Source organism: Cryptomeria japonica, chromosome 7 (assembly GCF_030272615.1).
Source record: "Cryptomeria japonica chromosome 7, Sugi_1.0, whole genome shotgun sequence".
Classification (NCBI taxonomy): Eukaryota; Viridiplantae; Streptophyta; class Pinopsida; order Cupressales; family Cupressaceae; genus Cryptomeria; species Cryptomeria japonica.
In genome coordinates this window covers 716,320,698-716,345,249 of record NC_081411.1, presented here as the reverse complement: position 1 = coordinate 716,345,249, position 24,552 = coordinate 716,320,698, and the positions used below count along the sequence as shown (strand labels likewise).

The window sequence follows — 24,552 nt, the reverse complement described above, 5'->3', positions numbered from 1 at the left end:
CCCATTTAAATGGGGCGATGTGTGAAATGGTCACAACAAAACCTTGGAGTTGTCTCATTTGATCACGAAGCATAGCATTTGAGAGACTTTATTCAAGAGAGGATAAGATACCTTGGTATTTTATTCTATGTTCAGTTGTGCTAAAAAACATATTAACACTGAGTACATCTATAAAAATTCATGAATGGCCACAATGTTAAAACAACAAGCACATTCTTTAGCCCAAACAACATAACATTTCGTAGGCAAACTTGCACCATTCCATAGCAAAGGTGGTCAAACTTTTATCTTCCTTTGTAATCTGTACTTGGGTTGTATCTAGAAAAATTATCAATAAAACTCTATACCTCACATCTGACTATTCCCTCCAAGATTTCTGTTATGAATGGGGTAGGAAAATAATTTTTCATGCATGCATCCTAGGACACCTTGTAATTGACACTAATCCTAATGTGCCCATCATTTTTGATTGAAGTGACCATGAGGCTGATCCACTCAAAATCTTGTAATATAACATTGGCTTTAAAAGTTTGATCTATCTCTGCCTTGATTCACATATGTGAATTTAGATTCAATCTGTAGGGGCTCTTTTTCATTGTTTTAACTCTAGGCTTCAAGACGATATACATCTTGTCTAATTAAAGATGCAATTCTTTCATCTCCTGATAGCCTAGTGGAAACAAATCAACAAATTCATGCAAGAGTTTTTGTGATGCTCACAAGATCTTTCTCTCTTTAGTAATCACCAATTGTAGCCATTTTCAGCTCTTCCATTGTCCTAAAATTGATCTACATTGTATTAAGTTGATTTCTTCAATAGGCTTGCTCATCCTTATTCTTATTCACAATTTCTCTATTTCGTTAAGAAGTTTGTACATCCAAATGGCGTAGGCTATCCTCTTCATTATTAGTGTCACTTTGTGTACTTATGGCTTGCAAATGCCTTCCAAGGACAACCAATTTCTCTTTTAATTTTCTATTAGGTGTGCTACTTTCCTTGCCAACACAACTCTTGGGTTTTTGTGGTGTGCACAACACTGGACCAGACTGATAGCTCTTTGTCTCAGATTTTGTGCAAGGCAACATCACTGGCATGATCTTTGCTAAAAAGGATGGCTTGCATATGATCATGGGTTGCTTGCATATTGGCTGCAAGATCTTGGAAACTAAGCACGTGTTGAAAATATACTCCAATAGACTCTCAGGTGTTTGTCTCTGAGTCCAATTCCTCATGCAAATACCAATCATGCATTAGATCAATCAAAACATGTGGGAACTAATGAACCCCTCAAAGTAGGATATAAAATTATGGATTGTGGGACCCTATATTCCTTCGCAATTAGCAATATGTGTGCTCATGGAGATGTGGCCAACAAGCTTACGACTATGTACAATGACAGTAATGTTAGTTTTCATGATCAGATTATCCACAATAAACAGAAAACTAAAGTTGCACAGTAAAGCATACAAATAGGGAATCACACAACACAAGACTACCCTAGGAAAACCTCCCTCTTGGAGGAAAAACCCAGCAACAAATCAGATCTAGATCCTTTTATTAATTGTAGAATACAATGTCAATAAAGATCAGATTACTTATCTGATATAACTGTCAACCTAGGGCAGAATTAGAGTTACAGTCGTAACCCAGCTAGGGCACAATGTAACAGTAGAAGATAGCAGACTTGTCTCTTTCTTAAATATCATCAGCATACAACTTCCAGCTCTTCGTAGTTCTTCACTGAAGATTGCAGACCTAATGATGTTTGTAGACCTTAAAGAGGAACTCACTATCCTCTTCAATGTATTCACTATCCAAGATCGCATGTATGGCAAATGCTGATGGCAGAAGTAATTCGTTGATTCCTTGATCAGAAGTGGTTCGCTTGCCTTCAATGAGGATTCGCTAACCTCCAGAATGAGTGGGCAGATCTTGTAGAGCTAACTTCACATTGATGATGAAAACTGAGTGATGAATGCATACACATTAATCTCTATTTATATTTGGCGTGGAGACCAGTTCAAGTCGGCTTCACCTTAAGTTTTGTGCCAAGACTTAATTAAAATTATAGGGCTTACACGTTACCTTATGTCTTGCCCTATTTTTGCGTACTAATAATAATTAAGTTATATTGCAAGGGGAGCGCACCTATTTAGGGCCACACGTTACATGAAGTGATATAGGGTCGGCCTTATAATATGATGAACATGTTTCATGTTGCTTGGCGTGTAGGAGATAAAGGGCCCAGCCCTATTCGAGTTTGTGCACATAGAGATAGGGCCCAACCCTATTTACACGCCTCCTTAATGAAGCAGGGCCCAGCCCCCTTTTTGGGATTCGTACAACATTGGAATAGGGCCCAGCCCTATTTGTTTTACACATTACATATAAATACAATAGATAGGACCCTGCCCTATAAGGATTCGGATGATGCCTTAAGGCAATCCGAATCCTATTTATTTTCCTAACCTAGTTACAAAATCAACAAGTAATAGGGAACTACATAAAACAAAATCCTTGAAATGCATTTTTTTTTGCAAAATTCAATGAGGAGATGCATCCAATGAGTCAATAAATGAGTACTCATTTATTGATTCATTTGCTATTTCATTTGTCTACTCATTTATGAAATGCATCAATGGCTGATGGACTGAAAATCAAATAGCAAATTGTTCTTGTAAAACTAAAAGTAAATACTTGTAATATCCCTTGGCTAATCTGACCCTGTTTTTGCTTATTTGAACACCAAGGAATATTGTCAAACATTTGGCATACAATGTTTGAAGCCGCTGTAGTGAATTCTTTCTTTGTCTTCTTTGGATTTGTAGGCTGCAAATGAAGTTATGGAAAGCTTCTAACAATGCAAAGTTGTTATAGAAATGATATACTAGTTGTTTTAGACCTTTCCACACATATGTAATGACTGAAATTAACTAGTACAGCTAGTTGACATTAAGACAAACACTTGTCATGCATCCCAAAGTACACCTACAGCCATTAGGCATTTAAGCAAACAATTGGCATGAAAGCTAAATGGCTGATCAACGTTGAATGTTACCATGAATGTGGAATATGCAAATTATATTTCCATTAAACATATGCAACCTCCAAATATTTCATGATATAATCATAATAGAAAATGATGCAATGAAGTAATGATTTTTTAATACAATGACCATAGATAGAAAACCTGGTATTTCAATGGCTGCCTTGATATATTGGTTTGATTCTCCTCATATGCAAATCCCTTGTCAAATATATATAGCTGTTCAACCTTTCTAAATCCCCTTCTATAGAACTCCAACTACTGTAGCGCACTGTTCATGTGCACTGTTCACGGCACTGTAGCGCACTATTCACGGCACTGTTCATGCGCACTGTTCATGCACACTGTTCATGCGCACTGTTCACGGCACTGTTCATGCACACTGTTCATGCGCACTGTAGCAGCAAGAACAAACTTGCAATCTGCTCTTAAAACTTTGAATAATTTGTTGCCAAATAAGGATGATTCACCACCAACTATAAATGTTCTTCAACAATAAACTTCAAACCCTTGTAGAAAACTTCACCAATTTGCACAAATGAAAGAACTGAAGTATTCTTTCCCACAACTGCAATAATTCAGGTGTTATTTCACACCTTCAAAATTGCTATCAATAGGAAGTTTCCGTTTCCTATGATCAAAGAAGAAAATTGCGAAAGCCCTAGGCTCCACAATAAAAATCAATCAAAATACTATTCATCAACTGGATGCTGAGAATGAACTCTTGCCTTTCCTTTTATTCTTTCCTTAAGAGAGCTCAAACACCTTCCTGGCCAATGTGGGATAAAAGATTTATTCCCATATTAAATTATTCACTTAACGCACTTTATTATATTAAAGTGACTTTATTATTATAAAGTTACTTTAGAACTTTATAATAATATTAAAATATTAAATAAATCACTTAAGTCACTTAAACTTTAATATCTCTTGATGTACTTGTCTGATTGCTAAACCGTCTGAGCCAGGAGTCGACTCTCCCTGTTCTCCATGTGATTGGATGCCTGTCTAAAAATAGAAACCCTGAATAGTGACTTACTATAAATAGTAAGTATGTGGAACTGAGTCTAGAAATAGCTGTAAAGGCCCAATCAAGGTTGACACTGCCAATAAGCTCTGCTCAGGTGTCTTTCTATTAATAGGAACCCTGACTCTCCCAAAATAGTAACTTACTATAAATAGTAAGTGTGCCAATCTGAGTCAAAAAACCTGTGCAAAGGCCAAAACTTGAATCCAGCTGAAGAGTAATGTCTCTAATCACCAAGTAATTGCCACACGAGGCCCTCTATCAATAATTATTAGCCTACGAGGGTCAAATGATAGGCTAATTCTTACAAACTCTGATGCTCGCAAAATGGGGACATTACAATACTACATCAAAACATTTTACATCTTCCTCTTCCCAGCTCTAGTGAAAACCAGGGGAGAGATAGAACTATAGGGTCTAGTCCTAGGAGTCTGATGTGGTTTCTCCACCTCACCAAAATTAGGCTGAGGGTAGCACCACTCACTGGGGTTTGAGGGCAAGAGAGAGAGAGGGGTAGAGAGATAGGTCTAGATCTTGGGGGAGAGAGGAGCGAGTGAGATAGAGGGTGGTAGAGAGAGGGGATAAAGGAAGAGTGATAGGGAGATAGATAGGTCTAAAATTCGGGGCAGATAAAGTGAGTGAGATAGAGAGAGCGAGAGAATGCTGATAGGAGCCTATTGATTACTGAAATTTGATAGTCTGAAAATGTAAAGATCTTCTAAAACCTAGAATTTGTATTATAACTCCTAGAGATCTGAAATCACTCTCAAACATCTTGCCAATATATTATACTTAAATGTTATATTCAAGGTTGCATGGGTACTCGTACCGGAGACTCGGACGCGTATCCCGCACTGGAAACTTGGTTCGTGCCAATATATTATACTTAAATGTTATATAGATACTTATATTTCATGTATATATTTTGATGAAGAGAATGAGATTGATTTGAAAAAAAAAAAAGATAATTTTTGACATGTTTGGGCTTGTTTTTAATGAAGCCAAGTTTTTGCCAAAAACTCGCCAAAAACTCGGTGAGTTTCTTCTATGAGTCAATGGTGTAAATACTTGCCAAGCAAAAAACTCGTGTGTTTTTCAAAACCGAACTTGCCAAAAACTCGGTGAGTTTCTTCTATGAGTCAATGGTGTAAATACTCGCCAAGCAAAAAACTCGTGTGTTTTTCAAAACTCGCCAAGTACTCTGCGAGTATTCCATCTATGTGCACATCAGCAATGCACTATGGTGCTTGTCAAAAAATTTATAGATTGCATCCTCCAAGATTCTTGTGGGAAAGTATTCTTTGTGGCAACTCAAACGTCAAAGGGTTCATAAAACCATCAAAACAAGAGCCTCCGAAAGAGGTCCAATGCACTTGGCGTAAGAGATTGGGGTGGCAGTTAGCATGCAAGAGCTAGGGTGTGTAATGACCTCTCTCTAGGCCTTGGCAGTTGGCAATTGTTAGTCTATCCTCTGCCCTGTAGGCTAATGTGTGTGGGTGAGACTCTTGGGTTTTGTGGCCATGCAGTTCCTTCTTTCAGCTGTTTGTGGCTGTTTTTGAGCTTGGACTTCAGTGTGTGGTGCAGTGACATCTTTAGATATAATTTTGGACTCCCGATTTGAGCTCCACATTTCTGGGAGCTCACATCTATTCTTAGTAAGTTGTTATTTTTAGCTTGATCTAGCATCCTTGTCAACAAAACCATGACACCTTGAGTTTGTTGATGTGACGATCAACTACCTCTTCCACAACTTATTATGGTCAATTTTTAATTAAATGCTAAAGTTTAATGTTATGTACTTTTTAGCATTTAATTATTTAATATTTTCAATGTAACTGTTGTCATTTTTATGACACCCTTGGTCCATCAATGAGGACTGATCAGAGATATGTTCCATGGACCAGCGATGCCCGAGTTGATCAAGGATAAAAGCAGTGAAATCATGGTTTGAAGTGTTGCCTTGTCGGAAGTTCCTTGGCCCTCTCTTTCTCTTCTCCGGAGCTTCAGAACCTCGAGGTTCCGAGGTTCTTTGCCTTAGCCGTTTTCTTTCCTGCTCCGGAACTTCCGAACTCCAGGGTTTTGAAGTTCCCTTCCTTCCCTTAGCTTTTCTTTTATTTTCCTCCTCTGGAACTCCGAAGTTCCTTCCCTTTGTCGCCTCTCCTTCTTCCCTGGAACTCCGGAACCCCCAGGTTCCCAAGTTCCTACCTCGGAACTCCGAAACCCTCAGGTTCCCAAGTTGCTAAGTTTCCCCAGCTTTGATGACCCAGGTCTCCGAAGTTCCCCCAACTTCGACGACCCAGGTCTCCGAAGTCTTCCAAACTACTTTTGGCTTGCAACACTTCCGGATGGCGTGATTGACACTCAAAGCCTTAAATGCTCCGACAACTTTGGTGACTTATGCACCTTCTTTTGTGGAGCCACAGGGGTGCATTTAATGTTTTTGGTAGGATCTCCATCAGGGGAGGTACAGGGCCATGCTTGGTGACTTGTGGCATGACTGCATACTTTGACTTTGGAAGGTCAGTCAATCCACCTTCTCAGGGTTTCCCTTTGTGGGTATGGCTAGGTTGCTTGCATGTACAAGTCAAGTGCATGCACTTCCCTGCACTCCTAGACTGACATGTAGGGGTCATGATCTCCCTTGTAACCTTTTTTCTATATAAAGGCTGTTAAGCCTCATTGTAAGGGGTTCTCTCCCTGCTGGCTTGAGCTATTCTATGCTCTCCCACTTCTCTTGTATTTATCTTGCATTAATGCAACTGTAAGTTTGGCCTTTGGCCTTTGAATGAATTGGACTTACATTCTTGCCTTCCTTCAAGTTATGCATGCTGTGTTTGTTTCCTTACCTTCATCATAGGTGTATGTTTTGTGGCTCTTCTCTCCATATATGCTGTGTTAACTTGTTTTTTTTGATTGTGGCTTGTGGGAACCCTTCTCCCCTCTTTGACACTTAGCAAATTCTAACCTTCATACATGCGTTTGAGTCACTCATGCAATTGAAGTTTGTGCATCTCTTGGGTATTTTAGTTGATTCCTTGTGCCATTTTGGGTGGGGAGAGGAACAATCTCTTATCTTGGTGCATCACCTCCTTTGATTTTAAGAATTTCTCTCTTCCCTTTACCTCTGCAAGTTGTTAGGATAGGCTTGGGAGTAAGTTTTGAAGTGTTGAGTTGGTTCAACACCTACACCTGGACTGAGACAGAAGCCGACCTTCTCTGGAGATTCAACCCCTTGTGCAAGGTCCCACACTTCGGGGTTGTTTCCATGTTTCACAAGGTTGTTGATTTGATGGCTCAGCAAGGGTACGAGCTTTTGTGATAACAATAACCTTGGAATGTGCACCCATTTGATTAAAATGAAATATTTTGTTATTTTCTTAAGTCAATTCTATATCTTTGACATGGAGATGGGAGACATAAGGGACTAAATTAAATATCATTTTATTCCCCACTTGGGCATGGAGTTTGAGGAAATATAAGGAGTATTTATTTCATTTATTGTGAATGTGTGTGTGAATATTGGAAGAAGAATATTGTAGGGTTTGCAGAAGCTCTTGGAAGACAAAATCCTTTCTTGGGATCATCATCTTCGATGGTGAAAGATCTCTCTAGGATGATTTGCTTTCAGTCTTGTTCAAAGGCTAAGTTTGGTTTCTCAAAAAAGGTGATTTTGTGACGTTTTTGTGGAGTCTTCGGTGTTTGATTCAGGATGAAGATCTTTGAGTTCTTTTGAATTCTTTGTTCTTGAATACCTTGGGTTTTATCCTAGATTGCCGGTTCGGGTTCGGGCATGGGTTCGGGTTCGAAGAACCCGGTACGCCGGTACAACAAAATTTTGAAAAGGGGTTTAGGTTTGTTTGGGTTCGTTAGGACAAAAACATGTAAATTTTATGTATATATATATATATATTTTGATATTTGTGAAGCCTATAAGCATGAATTAAAATTTGCATGTCACATAGCATCATATAAACAACAAAACAAACATAAACTTGTAATCATAGCATCATGATCATACCATAATAGCATCATATACATCAACTTTAATATCAAAATGACAAAATATTCAAGTATCATTGTTCCAACTTTCAACAATATAAACTTAAAGTTTAATCATCAAATGGATCATCTAATTCATCCTCCTCCTCCTCCTCATTGACATTGACATTAGATGAGCCAATGCCACTTGCACTTGCACTATAAGTTGGCTCAATTTCCGAGTCATCAAGTGTCAATGCAAGAAGCTGAGAAGCAGGAGCATCCAAATCAGTATGCTCTGGCTCTATATCCCATATCTTTGTTTCCCCTTGTGTGTAGTCATGTTGTTTGTGTGAAAGAAGACATAGGTTGGAATGCACATATACTAAATTCTCCGCTCTTTTTGATAGCAGCCCATTGCGCTTTATAGAGTGGATGAAAGAGTATGTACTCCAATTTCTTTTTGAAGCAGATGAACTAGCAACCGACGAAGACAAAGTAAACAATTAAAGCTATACATTAATAAAAATAAAATTACTAGCAACCTATGAAGACAAAGTAAACTATAAATAAACTAAAACTTTTAAATTTAAAATTTTAACTAATTAAACTTGTGATAAAACTTTTATAGCGAGGGGTTGTAGGTGTTGGAAGCATGTGCCATGGAAGTACCACCAGCTATGAGCATCCTTCTTGGATCTATGACGAAGTGCATCAACACTTAGACCATTCCCATTTGCGAATTCTATGAACTCATTTGTAACAACATCTCGCAAATCATCATCGGGATATAGTCTAATAAATGCTGCCATGTACCCATCAGATACTTCTAGATCTCTCCATGGTGGAATCCTTCCTGGTTTATCAAGAAACTGATTGCTATAGTACTTAGGTGTCAAGGTATAGGCAAGAAGGTGCAAAGGAGTGGTCATCTTATTCCACCTTTCTACAATAATTACTTCCAGTTCTTTGAAGAATTTCTCCTGAGGATCATTCTCTTTTTCATTTAGAGTGACCTTTATTTTTTCAAGCATCGAGTCAATGCCATCATAAATCTCACCTATGCAAGGCCTATCCATGTCTGTATAGCGAATCATGCTCATGATGGGCTGAGTGATATATAGGAGATATGTAACAAGATCCCACCATTTCTCACTCAATATTCTATCCCTAATTTTTTCTGCCCTCTCAGTGCTACTTTGCTTCCATACAGTCCAATTGGTGCTGATCACCATATTGCATAGTGCCACTCTAACTTTCACAAGTCGTCTTAAGACAATTGTGTTTGATGCAAAACGGGTCTCAGCAACCTATAACACAAATTAATGCCAAAGGATTAAAAAATAAAGCCAAACTTTAAAGAAGAATACACAATATAGCTTACACAATGATATTATGAACATTGAAAATTAAAAAAAATCAGAAAATGTAAAATTAAATTACTATTTCACTTACCTTCAATAGCTCCAAATTCGAATAGGTTCTAAAAATCCCTTGAGACATGTGGTGGTTTGTGATGAACATCTAGATGTCCTCAGCCTCTACATACACATCTCTGATCCATTTTATTTTTTGCCCAATCCTTTGTAGCATAAGATTGAGTGAATGTACCGCACAAGGTGCCCAAAAGATGTGATCATAGCGTTGCTCAACCAACAAACCAACAGCTCTACAATTTTTTGCATTGTCCGTTATGACTTGGACAACATTGCGGGATCCCACAGACTCAATGGCAGAGATGAGAATTTCTGCAATAAATTGGCCATCATTTATTTGGCCCTCACAATCCACAACTCTCAAAAACATTGCCCCTTTAGGGGACACCGCTATGACATTGGTCAAGGGACGGTTTTTAGCATCTTTCCACCCATCTGAAACAATTGTTACACCTGTCTCAACCCATGAATCCCTTATGGGTTTCAATGCATCTTCAACCCTCTTCACCTCTTTCTCCAATAATGTTCCACGTACCTTCTCATAACTGGGGCCCTTATACCCTTTTGGAGCCTCATTTACACTTTTTATCATTTGCTTCCAATATGGGGAGCAAACAACATTGAATGACAACCCATTTGCATAAATGCACCTTACTATATCTTCGTCAGCATTGTCTCTACTCTCATTTTGGAATGCGGTTTCTAAAGGCCCCTTTGTTCTTTTACGTGTCAAGGGTGGTTCACGTTGAGGTTCATTTGTGGCAAAGAAGGGGTGGTCTTCTACTACAATAGTGGGATTAGAAGGGCCTTGCATTCCCTTTGTTTTCTTTGATGCGGTTTGGTTCAATCTACGGGCTTCCCTCTCTTCTGCCGCCTCATGCTCCCTAATATATTTCATCACTGTCTCATCTGGTATAGGTTTACCATTTTTTCCAGGGCATTTTTTGATGCCTCTTCCTTTTATTCCACACAAATGGCCTACCACCCGATAATATGAACTATTACGTTCAATATCACATCCATGGCATTTCCAACGAAATTCCCCACCTCCCGGAAGTTGTTTTATAATGTCCACATATTTCCATAAGGGAGAGTTTGGATCATTTCTTTGTTTTGCAATTATTTGTTCATTGCCAATGGAGGAAGATGTAGATGCCATTCTAGTTCCTATGGCAAGAAATAATATAAACATATTCAAAAACAAAAACAAAATAATGAAAAAAAATTCAAGTTTCATGTTTGACAATTTGTGAAACAAAAATAGTTGGAAAAAAATGTTTAAAAACCTACCTCTTGCAGCCAATGGAAGCTTGAAAATGTATGGAAATGATGCTGCAACACTTGTTGAAGCTTCAAAAATCAGTCGTCAACTCCTCCTCTTTGATCTTGGAAGCCAAATTTTGTTCACCCTTTCTTCAACCTGCTCTCATAAAACTTTTGTTTGCAACACAAATGAGGTGAAATGAGTGAAAAAAATGTTTTAGAAGTCAATTTTAGGTTATAATTTTCACTTCTTACAAGGCGAAATTGAAAAAAAATTTAATTTTGCAATGTTTTTTGACTTTATGGGCCGCCCAGCCGCTTGGGTTCGACCAGGGTCGAACCCACTCTGGGTTTTTTGAACCCTGGTCGAATCGGACTCGTACCACGGACCCGGTCGAACCCGGACCCGTACCAGGGCGGCCCAGGGGCGAACCCGGTAACCTAGGTTTTATCCATAGTTACTAGGAGACCCGTCTCCTACCCCTAGAGACCTGTACTAGTACTGGAGATGTCTTCGGAAACTTCTTAATGCATAAGGTGCTTTTGGCTGCCATCTCCTCCTGTCTCCGAAGTCTGCCGACTAAAAATTGACGTCTTCTCCTAAAAAACTTAGGGCAAAATGTAGTAAAAAGGTAAAACAAAATAAAGCAAACAAATAAGATAAGCTTGTAGCAAAGAAAAGTCGTAGGGAAATGACTAATAAGGAAACTGTTTCGCAAGAAGACAAAAATCCATGCAAAGTTATAGTGATTGGATCTATTGACAGTATAGACTTTTTGAGAGGACTGATTTCTTATCATTGTAATAGTCTAAAGAGAAATTGCCTTTACTATTTAGCCGACAATATTGAGTGTGCTCAACTTCTATATTACCTTACTTTCACTAAACAATTTAGACTGGCTATGGTATCAGCAATATAAGCAATTTTAATTTCAATTTTTGTTCAATTTTAAAGTTAATGCTAAACTCTATCACTATTCTTGTTTTCAAAGTTCTTTGTCATGATATGTTTTGGAAATTATTGAATTATATAAAAAAAAAAAATTCGCGTCTCCAAGTACCCCCATCTCCTATTTTTGAAAATTAGTTGTACTAGTACCGGTACAGGTCTCCGGAGTCTCCTAGTACCCCTGTCTCCTGGTAACCTTGGTTTTATCTTAATGATTTTGCAGAGGTTGGTAATAATTTTGGATCTTTTGCTAGTTTTGTCCATACAGCAGTATTATGAAGGAAAAAAAATAACATTAGTTTTTGAATCGACTGGGCAGAGGGAAAAAGAGTTTGGTTTTGGGTATTGCACTGTTTAATTCCTTGGTGTCAGGCGCTTCTTTTCTAATCAGATTTGAGTATTTTTTGAAGAGAATTTTTTGAAGAGGCTTCTGAATTTATTTACTGAGTCACACCCCTTTACCTGGTTGCCAGCTTCTTTGGAGACGTGAGCTTGTTCTGAGATCAGCAATTTTAATTAATGTTTAACACATAAGGTATACAAAATTTTTAATCTTACAAAATCTGATTTTGGCATCAATTCATAAATCCAGTAGAGAGTATTGGGAATTTTGATGGAAATCTGAGGTGAATCGATTTCATAGCCTGTGGTCAGCTATTTTCTAAGAGAACTGAAAATTATTCGGATAAGGAAATGAGTGTTGTTGCTTGATCATGATTAAACTTCTACACAATTGACTGTTACCTTCTGTCAAGATTTAAACTCCTTTGATGCAAGGAGGTTTGAAGCTGGAGACTTGGTGAAGAGTGGCAGATCATTCAAGGCTCAGCTGTGTGTTTGGTACCCTGTTTCAAGCAATTGCTGCACATTCTATTGGGCCTACGAACTTTTGTTGAAGCTACTCAATTTTGATCTGGTTTGGGAGGGAGGTTTAAAACATCACAAGCAACCTTTGGAGACTAATTACTTCCAACTAAGTAAGATCATCAGTTTTGCTGTAGCTTACTGTCCTCTTTGATCTTATCAGACCTGCAAATATTGTTGGAAGCTTAAAATTAAGGTTTTCCTGATCTCAAAGAATTTGGTTGAATGTTAAGCTCTATCATATTTGCCAATTTCAGAGTTCGTAATTTGTTTCAAGCATTGTGACTGATTCTATGAATGAATGTAAACCTTTGTTCAAAGAAAACATGCAATAAATTTATTCCCTTTGGCAAGAAACATCTTCACGATTGGCAAACAATTTCAAAAAAAAAAAATTAGGGTTGAACATTTCAGGGTGACATTGTTAAAATAATATTAATATCTTCTATAGTGGTCATCTTCTATTTTTAGCAGTCATCTTATTTGTTGACTTATTTAGCTATTTAGCTTTTTAGTCAACTTATTTAGCTTGTTAAGTTAGCTTTTTATTATTTAGCTTTTTAATTTTTAAGTTCAACAACTACCACAACACCTGGAAACAGTGCATGTTCACGATATTTGAATATTGTTACCTTTATCAGATTGATTTAGGCCAAACCTTGTCTTACAGGTCCTAGGGTTTTCGCGATTTTTTCCTCAAAAATTGTTCATAGGGTTTATAATTTTCCCTTAAAAATTATCTCATCTGTAATCTGCGATATTCGCGTAATATTTTAGTTATCTAGGTTTTATTGTTTTTTTCCACAAAAACAATGATTTGTAACCTCAGATTTCTTGGTTTTTCGATTTTCTCCTCAAGATCATAGATTCTCTTTTCGAGGGTTCCTATTTCAAGGTTTGACATTTTTTTCCTCAAAAATTGTGCTTTGTTGCAGTCAGTTTGGTTCGCACCTGTCAAGGCGAACATCTGCAACCGTGGTATCTTGCAGTCAGTTTTGGAGTTGGTACTCTTCTGCAAAAGGGTTTGCTGATTTTTTTTCCTCAAAATCATGGTTTTAGGCTTCAGTAATTCGTGTGTGCCAAATCTCTAATTCGCGTGTGAAGGCTACATTAGCTTGGATAGCTTTTGGTACTCTTGGTCATTTACATTCTGCAGATCTTGGGAGGGTCTCCGTAGCAGCAGATTGTCTTTGCATTTGTGATCATAACACCTGTAGTGTCTTCTGTAGGGTATTGAGTATGATGACCATTAAGGAGGGTGTTAAAATAATATTAATATCTTCTATAATGGTCATCTTTTATTTTAGCAGTCATCTTAGTTGTCGACTTATTTAGCTATTTAGCTTTTTAGTCGACTTATTTAGCTAGTTAAGTTAGCTTTTTATTATTTAGCCTTTTAAGCTATACTTAGCTTTTTAAGCTTTTTAGCTTATTTGATTTCACTTTAATGACTAGTTCTATTTATAGAACATCGTCTTGTAACCTCTATATATACGTGTGTATATTGTTCAATGTAATTATCTGATTATTGAATCATTCATTCAATTTATTTTTCAGGCACCGGCCTTGGGCTTTGCACAATCTCACATGTGGTAGGCATCAAGCAATATTGCTCTTGCTGACAAGTGCTTTAGTACTAATTGCCAAAACTTTGGAATGCATGCATCTTTCTTCAAGATGAATTATGGTGCAACTATTACTAGTGAGCTTATATTCCCAAGTAAGCTACCTTGTGAAAGCACTTTCAGATTCAACCTATGATGTGCTGTTCCACTGCAGTGCATTGGAGGGCTAAATATAATCCTCATACCCTTTCATGACCCTGTAAATGTAAGCCTCAACCTTGTAAAATCGGCATGCTAGCAAAGAAAAATGGTTTCCCCAATAGCATCGGATGATGATCAACTTCTAGCATTTCTAATACTTCAAAATCAATGCAAAAAGTTAACAGCTTCAATAATTGCCTCAACATTCTCTAGGGTGCCTAGGGATTTCTCGTGTTTTATTTCCAATATACAACACATGCAGAGATAAGTGCAAAGTAATGCAATCCCTCGCGACTAGACATCTTTTGTCAAGACATTCATTTTTGAGCCAATATCGATCACCACATTTTGCAATTGATATCTATTCAGCTAAAGTGATTGGGATCTCTACATCATAGTATTGATGTGTGCACTGAACATCATGTTGGAGGGTAATCAATTGCTGTTTATTATCAAGCTGGATATGCACTATGCTCCTCACCACTGGAAAGTGCCAACTGTTCCAACGTTCCAACAATATCTTGAAGTTTTGCAATACTTGTCCATAGTGCAGTAAGCATAGGATTGCATATGTCATCTTAGGTTCTTCCACTTCTTCAGTGCACAAGCTTGTGAATTCATGTTGAGTTTCTTTAATCACATTTGCAACTTTTTCGTAGAGATTTCCAGACTATGTGGGAGTGATCTTTGGTGCATTATCCTCAATTGGATTTATCTTTTTTGGATGTAGAAGGCCTGCATATATTGTGCTTTAGTGTCACTTCGGGTGAGGTCTTGCATTGTTTTAGGGCTAGGTTTAGACTTGAGTATCATTTGTACACTATTCTTTCATGCATTCCACTTCCTCAAAAGATTGGGACAATCCACAGTGTGGTGATCTCCATTGTAGTAGCCACACCAAGGGAACTTAGGACCACAACACATAGTTTGCCCATGCTCACCACATCTATAATAATTTGGATTGATAGTTGGTCCTAAGTTCAAAGGGGCAAGGATCACTTTGGGAAAGACTACGAGTCGTTTCTTTGCTGGCCACATGGGTCTGTGATGTCCAGGTTGATTGGAAAATATTGAAATTATCGAACATCCTGTGCTGGCTGCATATTTGCTAGGATCAAAGGGACCCTTAGCGAATTTTTGCTAGTGCTTCGGATTGCCAATTAATATTTGCACTTGTAATTGAGCTAGTGGTATGGATTTCATTGTCACCCCTCTATTTCTGCATTTTCATCATGATCGGGTGCATCACTAGATTCAATTTCAGCATCATCTGAAACTTGTTGTGGCTTAAGTTCAACCTCATCCTTTCTGATGCCATGAGAACTCATGGTGACTCTGCAATAAACAATATAAATTTACAAGTTCAAAATTTTAAAGTTAAAACTCAAACTATGCATAATTAAAGGGATTAAGCCACAAGATTTTCTTTTTCTTTTTATTACTTTAGGTTGCACGAAGCACAGAAGCAGAGGATACACGAAAGTTGTAATTCCTAGTTTGACAAAATAAAAAATTTGAACATCTAAAAGTAGAATTAAAAAAAATAAAAATTTAAAACTACGACAGCTTGCTGTCGTATATAATATTGTTTTTTTGCAAAATTCAAAACTAAACTAATAACCAACTTGGTATATGAATTTTATCAATGTTGATGACAGAATACAGCCATGTTTATGGATTCTATCAACATAAATGACAATATGCAACAATGCCCATGGATTCTATCAACAAAAATGACAATATACAGCCATTTCGATGGATTCTATCAACATAAACATGAAACTAATTTAAAAACTAAATAAATCATTCATAGAAGCCTACCTCTTGCTTGAAAAATGCTAGTTTGAATCCCTTGAGTTGGCAACTTGGCGTCATTCCTTTTCTTGCTCTTCTTCCTGCTCCTCAACTTCCTTTCTCTTCACTCTCATAGTCACTCTTTCAGCTTGCACTTGCAGCCTCACTCTTGCACTCACAGTTATCAACTTCTTATTGAATTGTTTTTGAGTTAAAATGAGGATACAAGGCAGATTAATAGAATTTGTGGGGTTTGGGTGGGGTCCATAGGCCATTAGGGTTGGGCCATGGGCACGGAGATTGAAGAATTTTTTATTTTTTATTTTTGAAAACTTTTAGACCATCTGGCCATGAGAGATGCTTGGGTGTCCCCAAGACGGTGGCGTCCCCTCCAAGTCCCTGTGTCTTGGAGATGTCCCCATACTGGGAAGACAAGGGGGGTGTTGTGGATGCATCATGTATCCTTGTGGAACACTAATACTGGTGAAAGTGGAAAATGAAAGGAAGTACTTTGATGAGGCTCTAGATGAAGAAATCGTTATAGTGCTTTCTAATTATCATAATATTTGTTTGCTGATTTGTTTGCAGGTAAAGTAATAGTGAGTAAATAGCATGAGATTGCAGCTAGAGCATTTCTTTGAAGGCATGAAATTGTTGGTGAATAAGGATGTGAGAGAGAACATAATTGGAGTAATAGTTGGCCCTTTGGAGGACATGATGGTGTTAGCTGGTGTGATACAACAAGTATAAATGAAATTGTTGTCATGCAAGGTGCTGCAGAGTGTGTAAGGAAAAAAAGCAAATGAAGAGTTGGTGATCAAAATTTCTGATATTCGTGACGTTGTTAATACTAATTTATGAGTAGATAAAGTAGTGAATATAGAAAAATAAGCAGACAAATAGATGGTGACAATTTTTTTTTGATGTCCTTAATGTTATTAATGCTGATAAAGTGTTTAGTGTAGAAGAAGAGGAGATACTGATGAATTTTTTTTGTTATTTATTATTGGTGGAGGTGAACAGACAGCAGTGTTTTGAATCTCATGAAAGAGGATTGGCATGTGAAGGAAGATGACCTTTGGTGGAGGTGGATGGATGGTGTTGGGTTGAATCCCACAAAAAGAAGGAAGAGCTGGTGGAAAGGAACATTAAGAGGAGGAGGTTGCTTTATGGTGGGCAGACGTCCATGAGAGGTGCGAATGATGATGACTGGGTTTGGTAGAGGAAGATGGGATTTGCCCCAGCTAAAAGTGTTGGAAGAAGGAGAGGATGAAATCTTTTGAGGAACCTGACTCTGCAATGTAGTTTGCTTCAGAAAGTGTGCCTTTTGGAAGGGCGTTTCTACCACTCAGCTCTATTGGTGAACTATGCTCACAATTTTTTTTACTTGGCATGTCTTATGTAGGATCATCTAGGCTTGCCAGCTAGCTTCCAAATTTTGTCTTTGTTCAATTTTTTGTGTCTGCTGTTTTAATTTTTTGTTTGCTATTCGCTGTAGATTTGGTGGGGCCCACATAAAGCCTAGCAAGATGAAATCCCACTTTATTTGCGTTGGCCGTTCATCCCTCAAAAAATGACAAAATATGGCAATTATAAACTTGGATTAAGATCCCTGGCTGGGACCCTCATAGGCATAAGAAAACCTTCCTTGCTGTTGAAAATTGGGGTGTGATATTGGATTGGATTCCACCTCACCTATAGTTTTGAACTTCTTTGCTTGCTTGGACCCATTGGATATCCCCTTAGACATGGGGTTGAATAAATTAAAATTTCAGCCATTGCTTTTGGGCAGTGTATTCTCACCTGCTGGGTCCCTCACCTTTGTTTCTTGTGGGTTGAATAAATCCTGCTGAGATGTCACTTTTTGATCCACATAATTTTCAAATTCTGGTGCACCATTCTAATTTCCTTGCTTGAGTAGTGCGAGGTAGCTGTACACAATTGGAAGTTATATAAGACAATCAACTTCTTTTGAAAGCATTTTCAAAATTTAGTGCTATCTTTAAGACCGGGCTTTACATCCTAACTGGTGTTGAGTAGCAGTTATTAGATAAAAATTATGCTTCAAATGCACTATTTTCATCAATCACTGTTTTCCTATTAGTTTATGCCTTAAAATGTCTAACAGGCGGTTACTTTGGTACACCTATTCCTGTTCAAACCATGTTATGGCTGGGACAGTTTTGTGTGCTGAGGCATTTTCATTGCCTAAGACATTTTTCAAAGTCTGAATACATGTATGTATGGTAGAGCTGTAATGAACAGAGACAAAGAGAGCATATAATAAAGCCATAGAATAGCTTCTTCTGTAGAAAACTACTTGTGACAGAGAAATTCAAATATGGCGTAAGGTGGACTGAGTTTTGAGGAAGAGTGAAAGCTAAATTAGTGATAAAAATGGTATGGATGCTGTTACAAGGGACAAGGATCACTTTGGGAAAGACTACAAGTTGTTTCTTTGCTGGCCACATGGGTCTGCGATGTCCAGGTTGATTGGAAAATATTCAAATTATTGAACATCCTGTGCTGGCTGCATATTTGTTAGCAGGTGTGTTCATTGTTTCAGTTTGTAAAAGTTGGAAGAATAATGCTCTGAAAACTGAAAATTTCAATTTTAGGTAATGGTTACTGAGTCTTTCTGTGTGGAGTTTTGACATTTGAATATATAAATATTGAATTGCTGATTATTGAGTTTTATAATCTATGAATTACTCTATTTCTGCTGCTGTTGTAAATTGGTTCATGTGGAGTGCTTCTTGGATTGGTTGCCCGTCTTTAGGCCCCCAGTCTTTGACTGCATAACATGTGCAGAACAACAAAGAAAGAAATAAACAGACAATGTTGAACACAAGAAACTTATCATAGTTATGTGCTAAATGAGCTTTTGTTCATCCATCAGTTCATACATTGTTTTGGCCACACAGAAAACACATTAGCCTTTCTGCTTTAAGCATGACTTATCATACTGTTGTGACGTTTTCACACATCGCCCCATTGCAAATGGGGACCCATGTTTTTTTGCTTTTTAGGGTTTGTTCTTTAGGTTTTTTAGGGTTTTGTTAGCTAGCCTTTGCATTTTGAACGTCGCCCAGGGGATCGCATGGATAAGCAAGTCCGGCTTGTGTGAGGTCCTGATCCTGAAATTTGGCTAAGTCTGGAATGTCCTGATCCTGAAATTTGACTAAGTCTGGAAACTAAAAAAAAAAAAACCTCCAAAAACTAGATTTTGCAATATAACTCCTGGAGGTCTGAAACCACTCTCAAACATCCTGAGAGTGCGAAAAGTCAAATTTCGCTCATGTCCTTCACTGAGGATCCAGAGCGAATTTCGCTCCTGTCCCTCTCCAAGGGACCAGAGCGAAAATACTTATTTGAGCTATTCCTGACCGTGTTTGGACGAATTGAGACATCAAAGGCATGGTGAAGGACGAAATGAGCATGATAGAGCATCCAGACTTGATCAAAAACAATGAAATGATGAAGTTTTTGCCTAGAGGGTCAAATTCGCTCCTGTCCCTCACTGAAGGACCAGAGCGAAATTCTTCATGAGGTACGATCTGGGCAAAGATCAAGCAAGTTTTATGTTTGAAGGCAAGAAAGGAGATGAAATGAACTTATTGAAGATAAATTGAAGATTACCAAATGCCATCAAAGGACCAAAATGCTTAAGTTCGCTCCTATCCCTCTCCAAGGGACCAGAGCGATTTTTGTTGTGGATGAATTTCTTGCCAATTTGAATGGATCCCAAGGCATAGATGAATGGAAGGGTACATTACGAATCCGTTGAATATAAGTTTTGAAGATGATAAAGTGAAATGAGGCCTACAAAGCTAGAATCGCTCCTGTCCCTCTCCAAGGGACCAGGGCGATAGAATGGTTATATTGTCGTCCCTTCAAAATTCAAGACATTCTAAGACAAAGAACAAGGTGGCAAGGGCATTTCAAGGCATTTCGATCAAGCACGAAGTTACAAAGGTCGCCAAGTTGAAAGATTTGCACTAAAATATCTCAATTCGCTCCTGTCCCTCAGGGAGGGACCAGAGCGAAAGTTGCATAAAGGCATAAATCTTGAAAGTTTATCAAGCATCAAGCAATCAACGAGGATCAAAAGACTACGTTTTACACGATGATAGCAATTACAAGTTGGAGAACGCAAGCATAACCTCAAAGTATTGAAGTTCGCTCCTGTCCCTTGGGAAGGGACCAGAGCGATATTGAATGTATTGAACAATTCATGCAAAAATCACGTTAAGTCAAGGTTTTGCGGGGTCATACAAGGTCTAAGATGTCTTTTGAAGATGATATACAAAGGTTTTTGACGTCAAAATGTTATCAATTGAGCCAAGGAGCCTATATCGCTCCTGTCCTTTGGACAAGGACCAAAGCGATTTTTATTAAAACACTCATGCTCCTTCAAAACCAAGACAAGGCAAGGATAGCCAAGGTCAAGGACGTTCTTTGGAAGGCAATGAACGAAGAACGAAGATCAAAAGTTTGCAAATTTGAGCCAGGACACTAAGATCGCTCCTGTCCCTCAGGAAGGGACCAGGGCGATATTTGCCAAAGCACTCATTTTCCTTCGAAGATCATGACAAAACAAACTTGCAAAGGGTTCAAAGCGTTGTTTGAAAGGTAATAAAGGAGAAGTTGATATCAAGAACGGAGAACTTCAAGTGAAAAGATCTAGATCGCTCCTGTCCCCCTCCAAGGGACCAGGGCGATATCACCACAAAAGGACATTCATTTGCAAGAACAAGACAATCAAGCTCAAAGATCCTAGCAAAAATGTCTAATTCAACGTGGAAATAAATACTTTGGACGTCAAAATTGCACGAATCAAGACCAAGAAGGTAGATCGCTCCTGTCCCTCAGTCAGGGACCAGGGCGATGAGGTACGTATCTTTCATCTTCAAAATTTTGGCGCTCAAACAAATATTTTTTGAATTTATTTTAAATGCTAAAATTCTATATGTTTTGAAAATTCAATTAAATGGCATTTAAATATTGCGCTTGATATTATTAATTATTTTTTGCCTTGTGAAAATCGAATTTGATTAAATTAATTTAGAACGATGGCATTTAATAATTAATAATTATTTAAAAAAAAAAAAATCAAAGGGAGCGCTTGGTTTATAAAAGTCGGCCTTGTTATTTATTAAAAAATCGTTTAATTTGCTTTATTTTCACAAAGTCGGCCTAAATAATGATGAGAGGTAAGCACTTATAAAGGAGGGAGGTGAAAACCTTCATTTTTACATCATCGTTTTACCATTCAAGTGCGAGCTTTCATTTCAAGCAAAGTGGTGTGAACTACTATCAAAAGGGGAGGCGAACTTAAAGTTTCACTTGGGCGAATTTGCCAAGGACGTAAAAGATATCCCAGAAGGTGGCGAAGTTGCTAACTTGAGGAAGAGATCACGTTGAAGACCGTCTAACATCAATTTTGCCTAGGCAAATTCCTTGTTTTGCATTCTAGAGTTAGCTCTCAAGAGAGGTATGACAAGATCCCTTGTTTTAATTTCGAATTTTGATCGTCATAGCCTTAAATTTTGAAATTTTGAATTGTAATAGCTCAATCGTCATTTAGGAAATAATAACTCAAGGACTTATTATGAAGTTTCCTAAAAATTAATCTAATCTATGTTATATATTGCAAAATCATGTTGCTAATTTTGAAATGTTGTGTAGGCATCAAATGAAGATCTCATCAAGAAAAATCAAGCCGGATCAAGGACGGTCTTCGCCGGGGCGATCAAGCCAGGACAAGGGCGACCTCTTCCAAATCCAGCATTCCAAGGCAAGTTACATCAATCGTCTTGCACATCAAGGACACAGGGAGTTAGAACAAGGGCTCGTTGAAGAAGTAAATAGTTCCAGATGAATTAATTAAAGCAAGCTTCTCAACAACATCAAGTTGAATATCTACCAAGTTACAAGTGTCAAATGAGGTGGCGTCCTAGTCATCATTTCTCCAATCAGTGAGGTCCACCTCAGCATGTCCAGATTCAATGTACTTAACTCATGGAAGGTGGCACAAACTCCGATGTACCTACCCCGGCTATCCATTGGTCGATTTTTCTAGAAGGGACATGTGTCCAAGCAATATAATTTTATCATTGGTCAAGCATTAAATGTTATGTAATGGTTGTAACAAACCCTAATTAGGGTTTTCATTGTTGAATCTTGGCCATTGATCTTGAATTGATCTAAGCCATCAAATTGTATTGTGGGCACTATATAAGCCCAGGCATTTCATTTGTAAAGGCTAATTAGCAATAAGTTAGAGATAGCATGTAAATAGTTGGAAGAGTTAGAATATAGTTGATAGAATAGCAATTAGAGTAGAATAGGAGGACAAGGCAAGAAATTGTTGCCATTGATTGTAAACAAACTCCATTTTCATTGAAGTAATGGTGAAGCGTGTCGTTTCTTGCAATTTGCATGGTTTCTTGTTGAGTCTTCAATCTTAGATGGTAGATGATTAGATGAATGGAGGAAATGTGATTGATTGATGGTGGAATTCGTATATCCATACTACTAGCAGTTTGTTGATTGCAGACTTGCCTTGTGTAGTCAACTGGAATCGTTCAGCTTAAGCTCAATTTCAATTTGTTGCCTCTTCATTGATATGCATCAACTTGGATGGTATCTATGCCTGCGGTGATGATTTGAACATCATAAAGCTTCCCTTAGAAGATCGCACTACCCTTGTGTAGATGTTCCATTGATGTCAAAACAAGACCTAGTTAGAGTTTTGTCAAAGATCAATCATTGCTCCTACATCCTTAGTATTAGGATTAGACCTTCTCTTCGCCCTTATCCTTTTTTCTTTTTTTTTTCAAATCTAAGTTAGTAAGAGCCTGTGTCCAGCAAAGCGGATCGGAAGTTCAATCATCAGATGTAAGTCCCCTTGTGATTCCAGCAAATCACATCACACCACGAAGAGCTTATCCACACGTAGAGACCCTACATCAAAGAACCTTGGAGTCTACCTAACCGATCCTTTACGCGAATCTTCAGCAGTTAGAGACTATTTTCTCAAGAGAGGATAAGATGCCTATTGGTATTTTATTCTGTGTATGATGGTGTATAAAATACACGTCAACACATACCCAAGTTGCCGGTTCCAGTTTGGGCTCAAGTTCGGGTTCGTGGGTTCGGCAAATTTTTTTTGGGTTTTTTGGGTTCATTAGTACAAAAACATATAAAAAAATAAAATATATACATAAATACAGCAGTAGTTAAGTAAAAAATACACCACTATGCAAATAGTCAAATAACATAGCAAAATACACCATCATATATTAATGTTTTAGTTCAAATAACATAGCAAAACAGTAAATACACCACCATATTAATGTTTTAGTTCAAAAATAATAACATCAAACTACAACAATTAGCCATCACTGATCAAATATCATATGGGTCATCAAAATTATCATCATCATCCTCCATATGCTGTGGTAGATTAGAAGAACCAGCTAGGAACAAGCAACAATTAATCTTAAATTCTCCTTGAGAAATGGCAAGCAAAAACGAAGTTTTGCAATGGAGCAAAGTAGTTATTTTTTTCATTCTATTGTACAAAATTGAAGTAGCTTTTACCTTTTTAGTGTTTATAGTCATCAAAGTAGGGTTGGGGGGTCAAATATGCCTTTTTGGCATTAAAAAATAATTTTAAAAAGTGAAAAAAAAAAACTTTTCTGCTAAATTTCTCCCAGGTTCTGCAAAAACGGACAAACTTCTGCCTGGGTTCTTCTGGGTTCGGCAGGGACGAACCCGAAGGGCTTGGGCAGGACCCTGTCTGGACCTAGGAAGCACCGGCCCATGACCAGGGCCCAGGGGGAACAGGATGAGGACCCAGGGGGTCCAGGCAAGGAACCCGGTAACGTAGTATCATACCTATCACACTATGTTTATCAAGTGAATAGGAGGCATGTTTATATAGATTCACAAGATCCTCCTTTTACATTGATTGCTTTGCAACTACTTAAAATATTTTCTCCTAAGGCCAATCACTTTACTCTTCCAATGTAAGTATGTAACCACTTGTGACCAATTAATTAATACAATCTTATTTACAACCCTTGGTACCAAGAACAAACAAAGCACAAAGCTAATGGAATAGAAAATGCGGCTAAGTGAGTAATTGTTGATGCACAGGAATTTTGTTCCTCTTTTCCAACCACCTTGCATGGTCTTAAATTACAAGAGTGTAACAGTCTTCATATTGGTCTGTCTTATACATGACCTGGCCATTTGAAAACATTAACTGGGGACAGAAAACACTAACAATACGAATAAATTCTACCTTGCACATAACAAAGCTGACCTCGACAAACATGTCTAATTAGCTACCCAACTAGATGTGCTCCAAGGTTGGACACCAAACACTCAGACCAGGTCCTCCAAAACTAAAGCTCCGAGA

General features: G+C 37.9%; 1 protein-coding gene across 4 annotated transcripts in view; it reads left to right on the top strand.

Annotated features, from left to right (window-relative positions):
- LOC131040251 (NF-X1-type zinc finger protein NFXL2) overlaps positions 1–24,552 on the top strand; it is a 185,177-nt gene that overhangs the window by 112,403 nt on the left and 48,222 nt on the right. Inside the window, exon 12 of one of the 4 annotated variants that reach the window (XR_009104801.2) lies at positions 12,174–12,677. The exons of the other annotated variants lie outside the window; for them this stretch is intronic. The gene's annotated coding sequence lies outside the window, so the exon portion shown is untranslated. The remainder of the gene's footprint in view (positions 1–12,173; positions 12,678–24,552) is intronic. 4 annotated transcript variants of the gene reach the window in all.